This window comes from Cnephaeus nilssonii (genome assembly GCF_951640355.1).
Source record: "Cnephaeus nilssonii genome assembly, chromosome: 1".
NCBI classification, from domain to species: Eukaryota; Metazoa; Chordata; class Mammalia; order Chiroptera; family Vespertilionidae; genus Cnephaeus; species Cnephaeus nilssonii.
The window spans coordinates 48,356,824-48,366,707 of record NC_137072.1 but is presented as its reverse complement, the minus strand read 5'-3'; positions in this window follow the sequence as shown (position 1 = coordinate 48,366,707).

Below are 9,884 nucleotides of genomic sequence, written 5' to 3'. Positions count from 1 at the left end.
GCTCACGAGTCTGCTGCTCCTCAGACTGTGACAGGCTGCGCATGGCTGCTGCTCCTTGGAAGGGGGCAGGCTGCTCGCATGACTGCTGCTCCTCGGATGGGGTTGGGCTGCTTATGAGGCTTATGTATGATTTCTGTAGTAAAGTAGTGATGATAAATTTAAAGACCTTCTATTAAATTTAGGAATGATTGTGGGAATGTTGTACATAATGGTTCTAAATAATCAGATCTATATAGTATCTAAGTGATTTAATGAAACCACTTATGTGAGGCTTTTAAAAAATATATATAGTAGTACCTGTTGAATTTTTTCATTGCACATATCACATGGCACTAAAAGAATGAAACTAAGAAACATTACACTATATTAAAAAAAAAAAAACTTGGCTCATTTGGATTTGAAGAAGTGTGACAGTTTCACAGATATCCCATCATTAAAGCATGATAAATCTCAAAGTTAATGATTATTTAATAATGAAATTGGCTTTACTATATGTACCTGGTAAGAAAACAGTATGACACAGATTCCCCATCTTACAAAAAGTCCCATAAAAAAAAAAAAAAGAGCCCTGGGTGCTACAGTGCTGAAATTCAACTCTCTAAGACTAATGTAGCCCCCACTCCAAAAAAGTTAGAGTTAAGATATAATTAGATATTCACAGATTTGTATGAATTTAGTTTTCCTTCTCACTAATGGAGAGAAGAGTAAGATTACTTTGGAGCATTTTAGTGGTAGGACATTGGAGACTCATAGGTGCAGAAAGAAGTGCAAGGGTAAATGTTAACGGCTAACACTATTTTTGGGGGAACTGGAAATGAGAAAGAAACCCTTTTTTCTTGTTCCTCCTCTTTCCTCAAACACTACAAGGTTTCCTACCCTAGAAAACAGAATTCAGGCTACCACCATTGTGGTTAAGTTTCATATAACTTAATTGCCTTTTGTGTACTTGCGAGCTTGAAATCTAGTCACCATAACATTGTTCACATATAACAGTGCATTCTGCCTTCCAGAAAGCCTCCCTGCTTACAATACAGTTTTTTAAAAAAATCCATTTATAATATGGGACTGCTTTTGCTGCAGGTTGAGGCAAAACCAAGAGACAGTCATAGTATGTCAGTGATATTTAGGTCTGATTAAGTTAAGAGATGTTTTAGGTTCACGCTGAAGAAGGTTGACATAATAGAGATATGTTGATAGAATCACTCCCATTCTCCTAATTGTTCATTTAAAATTTTGTTGAATGCCTATTATGTGCCAGACCCTGAGCTAGAAGCTGAAGATATATAGATGAAAGACCTAGATGTCACCTTTAAGAACGTCTTTTAAAAAGCATTTGAAATCTTGCTTCCTGGCAATGTTGTCAGTTTGTCTCAAATAAACTCTTATATAAAAAAAAGAACACCTTTTAATTGGGGAGACCATTAAGAATCAGACAATTACCATAATGTGTTCGATGACATAAATGCATGTAAGCTGAGGGTAGTAAGAGAAAGTTTCTCGTGGAAGAGAGTTATCTTTAAACAAATGAAGGTGGAAAAAAGAAAAGGGAGAAAGGCTCCCAGACAGAGGGAACAAAGACAAGTGTCAGAGAACTTAACCTGGTAAGTAAGTTTCCAAAGTACTTTAGCTTCAGGGAGGGGGGATGGGGAAAGAAAGAGATAGGGAAATAGAGAGAGAAAAAGAGAGAGTCTAGATGTGGTGGTGGTGGAGGGTATTGGTGGTGGGGAGAGAAAAAATAAGAAGAAATTAAATGAGACAACAGCCCTGGTCGGGGATGTGCAAGAGGCAGCTGATAATGTTTCTCTCCCTCTCCCTTCCCCTCTAAAATCAATAAAAACATATTTTAAAAAATAAATGAGACAAAAGTTGAAAGACAAAGTTGGATGGATATCTTGAGGGCCCTAACATGCCATGTTAATGAGCTCAGATAATATTCTGAAGGGTAGAGGATGCGAGTGTTGAATCTTTAGTATAAAAAAATCTTGATCAGATTTTAATTCCAAAACGATAACTACGATAGCCATGTGGAAGATGTAATGAAAGTGTGTGTTGGTGTAGAGACTAAAGGCAAAGAGACCACTTGGAATGCTATTAAAATAATCTAGATGAAATGTGGTTGTGAGGAAGACCTAAAATAGTTGCAGTAATTAATAGTTGCAAATACTAAGGACTCATAGTATAGGAGATAAATTTAAACTAACCTATTAAATGTGGGAAAATATAAACTAATAAAATTAATATCAGCTACTGGATTTTTATTTTTTACAAATTGCCTCTTAAAACAAAAAATTACCACAATTTAGGTTTTTAAAATTTGGCATGTCTCTACTATGCTGTGTGTTCCACATATAATAACAAGTTTTCTCTACTAGAACCTTTAGGAGACCTTTGTTCATTCTTTCATTGGTGTCATTTGGCTTTCACATTGCCAGAAAGAAGCATTTATTATCTATTTCTGTTCTCATTTGCCTAAGATAAAGTACTATTACATGTGCCAACAAGATCATAAATCTAAACACAACACAGGCTCTGGAATCACATGGCAGTACTTAGTTATAAGTGGGAATCAAGGTGATGTAGACTGTGCTTATGTTAATTATTATAAATTAATGAAATCACAAAAAGGAAAAATATCTGGTAGAGAATTAAAAGATTCTAGTTTGAGAAACACTGATATAGAGGTTTTAAAAATCCTGTTGTCACATACCTAAAGTCAAATTTGTTGCCTGATCTTGTGACTCTTGAGTAGAGCCAAGAAATGCTAGGGCAGGTAGGACAGATGAGTAAATGGGATTATAAAGTGAAAGTAATGGGAGAAAGAAAGGGCATAGATACATTTCAAGGTTCATTCCTATTCAGGGATCAGAATATGATTTCTAATTTAAAAAAAAAGTAGTTATGTCTCCAGGTCTACCCACATAGGGCTTTTCTCTAAATCCAACTTCTCTGTATGAGTTACAGCCTATGAGAAAATGTTCCACAGTGTTTCATTGATACAGCAGGAATGATCTATGTCTTTCCTATCTGAATGAGGCATCCTACCTTTCTATTTTATTAGCAAGAAATTCTCTTAGCTTTAAGCAATAATAGTTACTTCCTATGCTTTAGGGCAGGGGTGGAGAACCTTTTTTCTGCCAAGGGTCATTTGGATATTTATAACATCATTCACAGGCCATATAAAATTATCAATTTAAAAATTATGTTGCTATGAAAAAAGCTCCTAGATTTATGGAATGTCGAGTTCCGCCTGCGGTTGCCTTGATAGGGCCAGACCAAATGATAGGGCCTGCGTGCTGGAAGTTCCTCACCCCGTAGGGCAAGTATTCAAGCAAAGCAGGAAGAATTGGATTTAGGTTAAAATATTGAGTTGTTGGATGAAAGCTTTAGAAAGTTGGAGATTGGTTGCCAAAGAATCTGTACATTTATACTTGGGTGTTACTGTATGGTTTAGGTTGGCTCTGAGGCCCGCTTTCAGTGTCAGATTGGTTCACCCACATTACCCTCCACTGCGATTATCAATTGCTTCCTAACAAGAACCAACAAGTTTTCCCTTCTGTTCACTACGGTAAAGTATAATCTCACAGGATTAATTTTTCCTTATACTTTTGTTACTAAAGCAAGTTTGTGTCCTAAGTTTTCATAGGGATTTCTATTTCTGGTATTAGGACTTTTGTTTATATATGATTTAAGCAAACAGCTGAAAGTATGAAGGTTAGCAGGAGAGTAGCCAAAGGGATAAAGAACTGAAGAATTCTCATTTGATCCTGATTTCCTTTTTACCACCACTCCAAAGCCTCCACTAAACAAATTAGACTTGATAGAAAAAGTCACAAGATTCAACTATTTTTTAAAGGAAAATTAGAAATGGTTGTTGTCATAGTTCTTTGTGTAACAAATTAGTACAAAACTTAGTGACTTAAAAACCCCAGTTACAGATTTGGAGCTCAAAAACTTGAAATGGGTCTCACTGATCTAAAAGTATAACAGGGTTGGTTCTTTTCTGAAGGTTATAAGGCAGAATCTGTTTTCTTGCCCTTTCTAGCTTCTAGAGGCCACCAACTTTCCTTAGCTCATGGCCGCCCTTTCCATCTTCAAAGCCAGCAAGGCTGGTTGAGTCTTCCTCACATTACATCACTCTGACACACTCTTCTGCCTCCTTTCATTTATCAAGACCTTTGTGATTATAGTGGGCCTACATGGATATTTCAGGATAATCTCCCCCCTTGAAGGCAACCTTAATTCCATCCACAACCTCACCCCCTTGCAATGTAACAACATATTCACAGGTTAGGGACCGGGATGTGGACATCTTTGGTGGGGGTAGGGAAGGGAGCGTACATTATTCTGGCTACTATAGCTATTTATAATTCATTGGGTACTTGAGTTTAAGAGCAACTTTTCCCATCCCTCCATTGATTCCCACTTTGGTCATCCAAAAGATATTTGACCACCCATTCCAAATATCATGTGTCAAATGGTATAGAAATTTCAAATATACTGAGGATTAGAAATCTGTCAAATTTTGCCACTGATGACGCAGAATTTTAGTGATGTTGACATAATTTAAATTTACATAGGTTGGAAAGTGAAAAAGTGGAGAGCATGGCCATGATAGGAAACTAGAAGAGATACTTAGAGCAGATATTTTCAACCCTTAAACTAATTACTAAAATTCTTTGGCATGCCAAAAATATATTTTGCCAGTCTGACAAAAAAAAAAAAGTATAATTTTGATTCATTCACACTGGACAGTTATTGTTGTGTTGGCTGTTGTCATATTTTTTATTTGACAATCTAAGGAAAAAGAGATCAGGTATTGCATGTTTAAAAAATTCTTGTGGCACATTAGTGTGCCTCTTGCAATATACCAGTTGAAAATTGCTGGCTTAGAGGAACTTAGGGTCAAAGGATATTTTTTAAAATGGGAGAGATTTGACTATGTATATAGTCTAGAGGGAATCATGAGAAAGATGAGATAAGAACAGAGGGATCAATGGTTGGAGCCAGTTTCTTCATAAGATGTGATTATAGGTCAAAAATAGAGTACAGTTGACTCTTGAATAAAACAGGAGATACAGGCACCACCACCCCACCACATGCAGTTGTAACTTTTGACTCCTCCAAAACTTAGTTGTTTCTGAGTATCCTCATGGGATAGGCTCTAGGACCCCAGACACCCAAATCTGCAGATGCTCAAGTCCCCTATATAAAATGGCATAGATCAGTGCATGCAGTTGGCCCTCTATATCTGTAGATTCCCAACAGTGGATAGAAAACAGTACAGATATTTACTGACTAGAGGCCCAGTACATGAAAGTTATGCATGGTTAGGGTTCCTAGGCTTGGCCAGCGATCAGGGCTGATCTGCGGGGTGACCAGCGGGGCAATTGGGGGGCCCTGCTGGCACCCGTCTTGGCTGATCTGGAGCCTGTGGGCTGGGGGCAGCTCCTGTGTTGAGCATCTGCCCCCTGGTGGTCAGTGCGTGTCATAGCGACTGGTTGTTCCACTTGTCATTCTGCCATTCGGTCAATTTGCATATTAGGCTTTTATTATATAGGCTAGGCATATGTATAAGTGGACTTGTGCAGTTAAAATCCTTGTTGTTCAAGGGTCAACTGTATTTGATTTTGAATGATACTAGAGGGAAGATGATTAGAATGGGTAAAAATGAAGATAAATTTTAGGTGTGAGGAGACAGGAAATTGACCATTATTACTCATTGTTCTCAACTTAGTAAAATAGGAAGGAGGGCTATGTGATGATAATGAGCTGGGCAAGAGAAACGTTGGTAAGTTTGGAATCACTGAAGAGGGAAACTAACCAAAGAAAAGGAAAAAGAAAAAAAAAGGCCTTGTTTAGTGCCTAAGATAGAAGAAGATCATGATTATGTAGGGGCTGTTTTCTATGTGGTTGTATGATTTTTCCACCCCTCAGTCTTTAGAACGCTTTTGTGTATGTAATACTCATAGGATTTGTTAATAGAGGTTTCCATTGCTAATGTGTGAATATGTATATAAAATTCGTTATTTTAGAAAATGGGGCTCTGGCTGGGTAGCTCAGTTGGTTAGAGTGTTGTCCCAATATATCAAGGTTGCAGGTTCGATTCCCGGTCAAGACACATACAAGAGTCACCCAATAGCCCTAGCTTGTTTGGCTCAGTGGATAGAGCATTGACCTGCAGACTGAAGGGTCCCCAGTTTGAGTCCTGTCAAGGGGGCGTGTACCTTGGTTGCAGGCTGGATCCCTGGCCCTAGTTGGGGCGCATGCAGGAGGGAAACAATTGATGTGTCCCTCACATCAGTGTTTCTCTCGTCTCTCCCTGTCCCTTCCACTCTCTGAAAGTCAATGGAAAAATGTCTTAGGGTGAGGATTAACAACAACAAAAAAAGCATCAATCAATAAATGCATAAATAAGTGGAACAACAAATTGATGTTTCTCTCTACCCTTGCCTTTCTCCCCCACCTCTTTCTCTCTAAAATAAATATAAATAAATAAATGAAAATGGTACACTTTAGTACATTATATCTAAATGTACTTCTGTGTGTGTAAAATCAGGAACTCTTCCTCAGAAATTAGTGTTGCCACCTCAAGAAACTCAAGTGACAGAATAAAAGTTTATATGCCAAATAAGAAAGGGAGTGCGGAAAGAAATGAGGGGCATTTTAAATTTAATAATCACTCAGTAGATCAGGCTCTGAGCATGGCTCAAGGATAAAACTTAGATGATTTTCATATTTTGTTTTTTCCCCAGGAGTCCTTAAGTCTGTAAAACTAAGACAATGCCTGGGTTGGAGGCTGAGGCCTTGCCCACTCAGCTTCTTTAGAACTTTCCCTTCACCTCTAGTCTGCACTCCAAGTCAGGATGCCTCAGAAGGTTCTGTGGATATCCCTAGTGTTCAGAACACCGAAAAACCAACGGTCTAGTGCATATTATTACAGAAATCTCATAAGAGTAATAGTCATGTGTAAAACAATCTGAAATATGTTAGGGACAAATGTAAAGAGAGGCACTCAGAGAATCTGGCCTAACAGCAGGCATGTGGTAAAGACATAAGAATATCAGTTGCCTGACATCCCAGTATAAGCCAGCAATGTCAGACATCCCCCGAAGGGTCCTTAGCACTGCCGCGGAGGTGGGAGAGGCTCCCACCACTGCCGCTGCCCTCTCCAGCTATGAGCCCTGCTTCTGGCTGAGCAGCGCTCCCCCTGTGGGAGTGCACTGACCACCAGGGGGCAGCTTCTGTGTTGAGCATCTGCCTCGTGGTGGTCAGTGTATGTCACAGCAACCGGTCGTTCTGCTGTTCAGTGGATTTGCATATTAGGGTTTTATTATATAGGATTTTAAAAGATACTCATTATATTTGTATAACCACTCTGTGAGTTAAACTAAAGTTATTAATATTTCATTCCACTAAAGGCCTACAAGGTGACTGGCATGTCATGTAAATAGGAAGCAGAATCAGAAAGGTTAAATGACTTGTCCAAGTTGACAAGACCAGTAATTAAAGTCCTATGATTCTACTGTCATCATTCTTTTCATTACACTATGATGTCTCTCATTAACTCATATTTGGTCTATTATTGTAAATTCTTATGGGTTTCTTTGCCTCTTCCCTGGTTTATGTTGCATATCACTATCAGACTAAACACAACTTTTATTAAAAGGTATCACAATAAAGAAATTTCCAGTGGTTTCCGATTGGATAGAGAATAAAAATCAAAACTTCATCTCTGCTTTGGCCCATTAAACATACCTTGAAATTTCTTGAGATAATGCCATTGATGTGAGAGAGACACATCCATTGGTTGCCTCCTGCACACGCCCCAACTGGGGCTGGGGATCGAACCTGCATCCCAGGTAGGTGCCGTTGATTGGGAATCAAATCCAAGACCCCTCAGTGTGCAGGCCAACACTTTAACCACTGAGCAACACCAGCCAGCGCAATGCTTTTAACAGTATTTCCCTTATTTGAGTTACAAATGCCTAAGAGTTACTGCAGGGGACCTGGACATTTATTATATATTATATATAAGTAATATATATGTAACATATGTAAATGCATTACTATATTTATCACATATTTATAGTTTATAGAGTAAATATGTATATAACTACTGCCTGTGTGTTTTGATGGAGAGGGGGCAAGGAGCATCCAGTAAAATTTCTGACATTGAAAATGAGTCCTCACCCTGCTGGAGTGGCTCAGTTGATTGAGTGTCATCCTGTGCACCCAAAGTTTGCAGGTTAGATTCCTGGTCAGGGCACATACCTGGGTTGTGGGTTTGATCCCTGGTCAGGGCGAGTAGGAGAGGCAACCGATTGATGTTTCTCTCTTATATCAATGTTTTTCTCTCTCCCTCTTCCTCTCTAAAATCAATAAAAACATGTCCTCGGGTGAGGATTAAAAATCCTAATATATAAAAAGCTAGGGGCCGTCACAACCGAAATGACTGGACGGACGACCGAACAGCGGGGGGGGGGGGGGGGTGTGCAGTGGGGGCGGGGCTGCAGCAGAGTCCTCTCCACATGCCTGCGCCAGGGGTCTGGTTCAAGTCCTGAATTGTGAGAGGGTGAGTGAGAATGACATAGACTAAGGGGCCAGCAGGGGTTTAGTGAGGATGGAGTCGATCTTGGATGAGCAGGGAGGTGAGGCTGAGCAGAGGGCAGAGCCCTGGCCAGGAGGCCTGTGGTCTGGGTAAGGCAGCCGCCTCTCCATGCACCTGCGCTGCCTCTCCATGCACCTGCGCCGGGGGTCTGGTTCAAGTCCCGGATTATGAGAGGGTGAGTGAGAACTACATAGGCTAAGGCAGTGGTTGGCAAACTCAATAGTCAACAGAGTCAAATATCAACAGTACAACGACTGAAATTTCTTTTGAGAGCAAAATTTTTTAAACTTAAACTTCTTCTAATGCCACTTCTTTAAAATAGACTCGCCCAGGCCATGGTATTTTGTGGAAGAGCCACACTCAAGGGGCCAAAGAGCCACATGTGGCTCACGAGCCGCAGTTTGCCGACCACGGGGCTAAGGGATCAGCAGGGGGTTAGTGGGGGTGGAGGCGATCTTGGATGAGCAGGGAGCTGAGGCTTAGCAGAGGGCAGAGCCCTGGCCATGAGGCCTGTGGTCTGGGTAAGGCAGCCATAGGAGGGATTAGTCCTGGGGATGACACAGGACTTTGGCGTTGTAGAAAGAATAACTTCATACATCAAAGATCAAACTGTACACCCCAAATGCTTTTTCTTGGATGGTCCAGGTGGTAGTGGAAAAACATATCTTTATAAAGTTTTAGTACATTATATTAGAGGTCGTGGGGGTACTGTTTTACCCACAGCATCTATAGGAATTGCTGCAAATTTACTTCTTGGTGGAAGAACCTTTCATTCCCAATATAAATTACCAATTCCATTAAATGAAACTTCAATTTCTAGACGATATAAAGAGTGAAGTTGCTAAAACCATTAAAAATGCCCAAATTCTCATTATTGATGAATGCACCATGGCATCCAGTCATGCTATAAACGCCATAGACAGATTACTAAGAGAAATTATGAATTTGAATGTTGCATTTGGTGGGAAAGTTCTTCTCAGAGGGGATTTTCGACAATGTCTCAGTATTGTGCCGCATGCTATGCAATCGGCCATAGTACAAATGAGTTTAAAGTACTGTATTGTTTGGGGATGTTTCAGAAAGTTGTCTCTTAAAACAAATATGAGATCAGAGGATTCTGCTTATAGTGAAATGATTAGTAAAACTTGGAGATGGCAAACTTGATAATTTTCATTTAGGAATGGATATTATTGAAATCCCCTGTGAAATGATTTGTAATGGATCTATTATTGAAGCTACCTTTGGAAATAGTATATCTATAGATATTAAAAACATA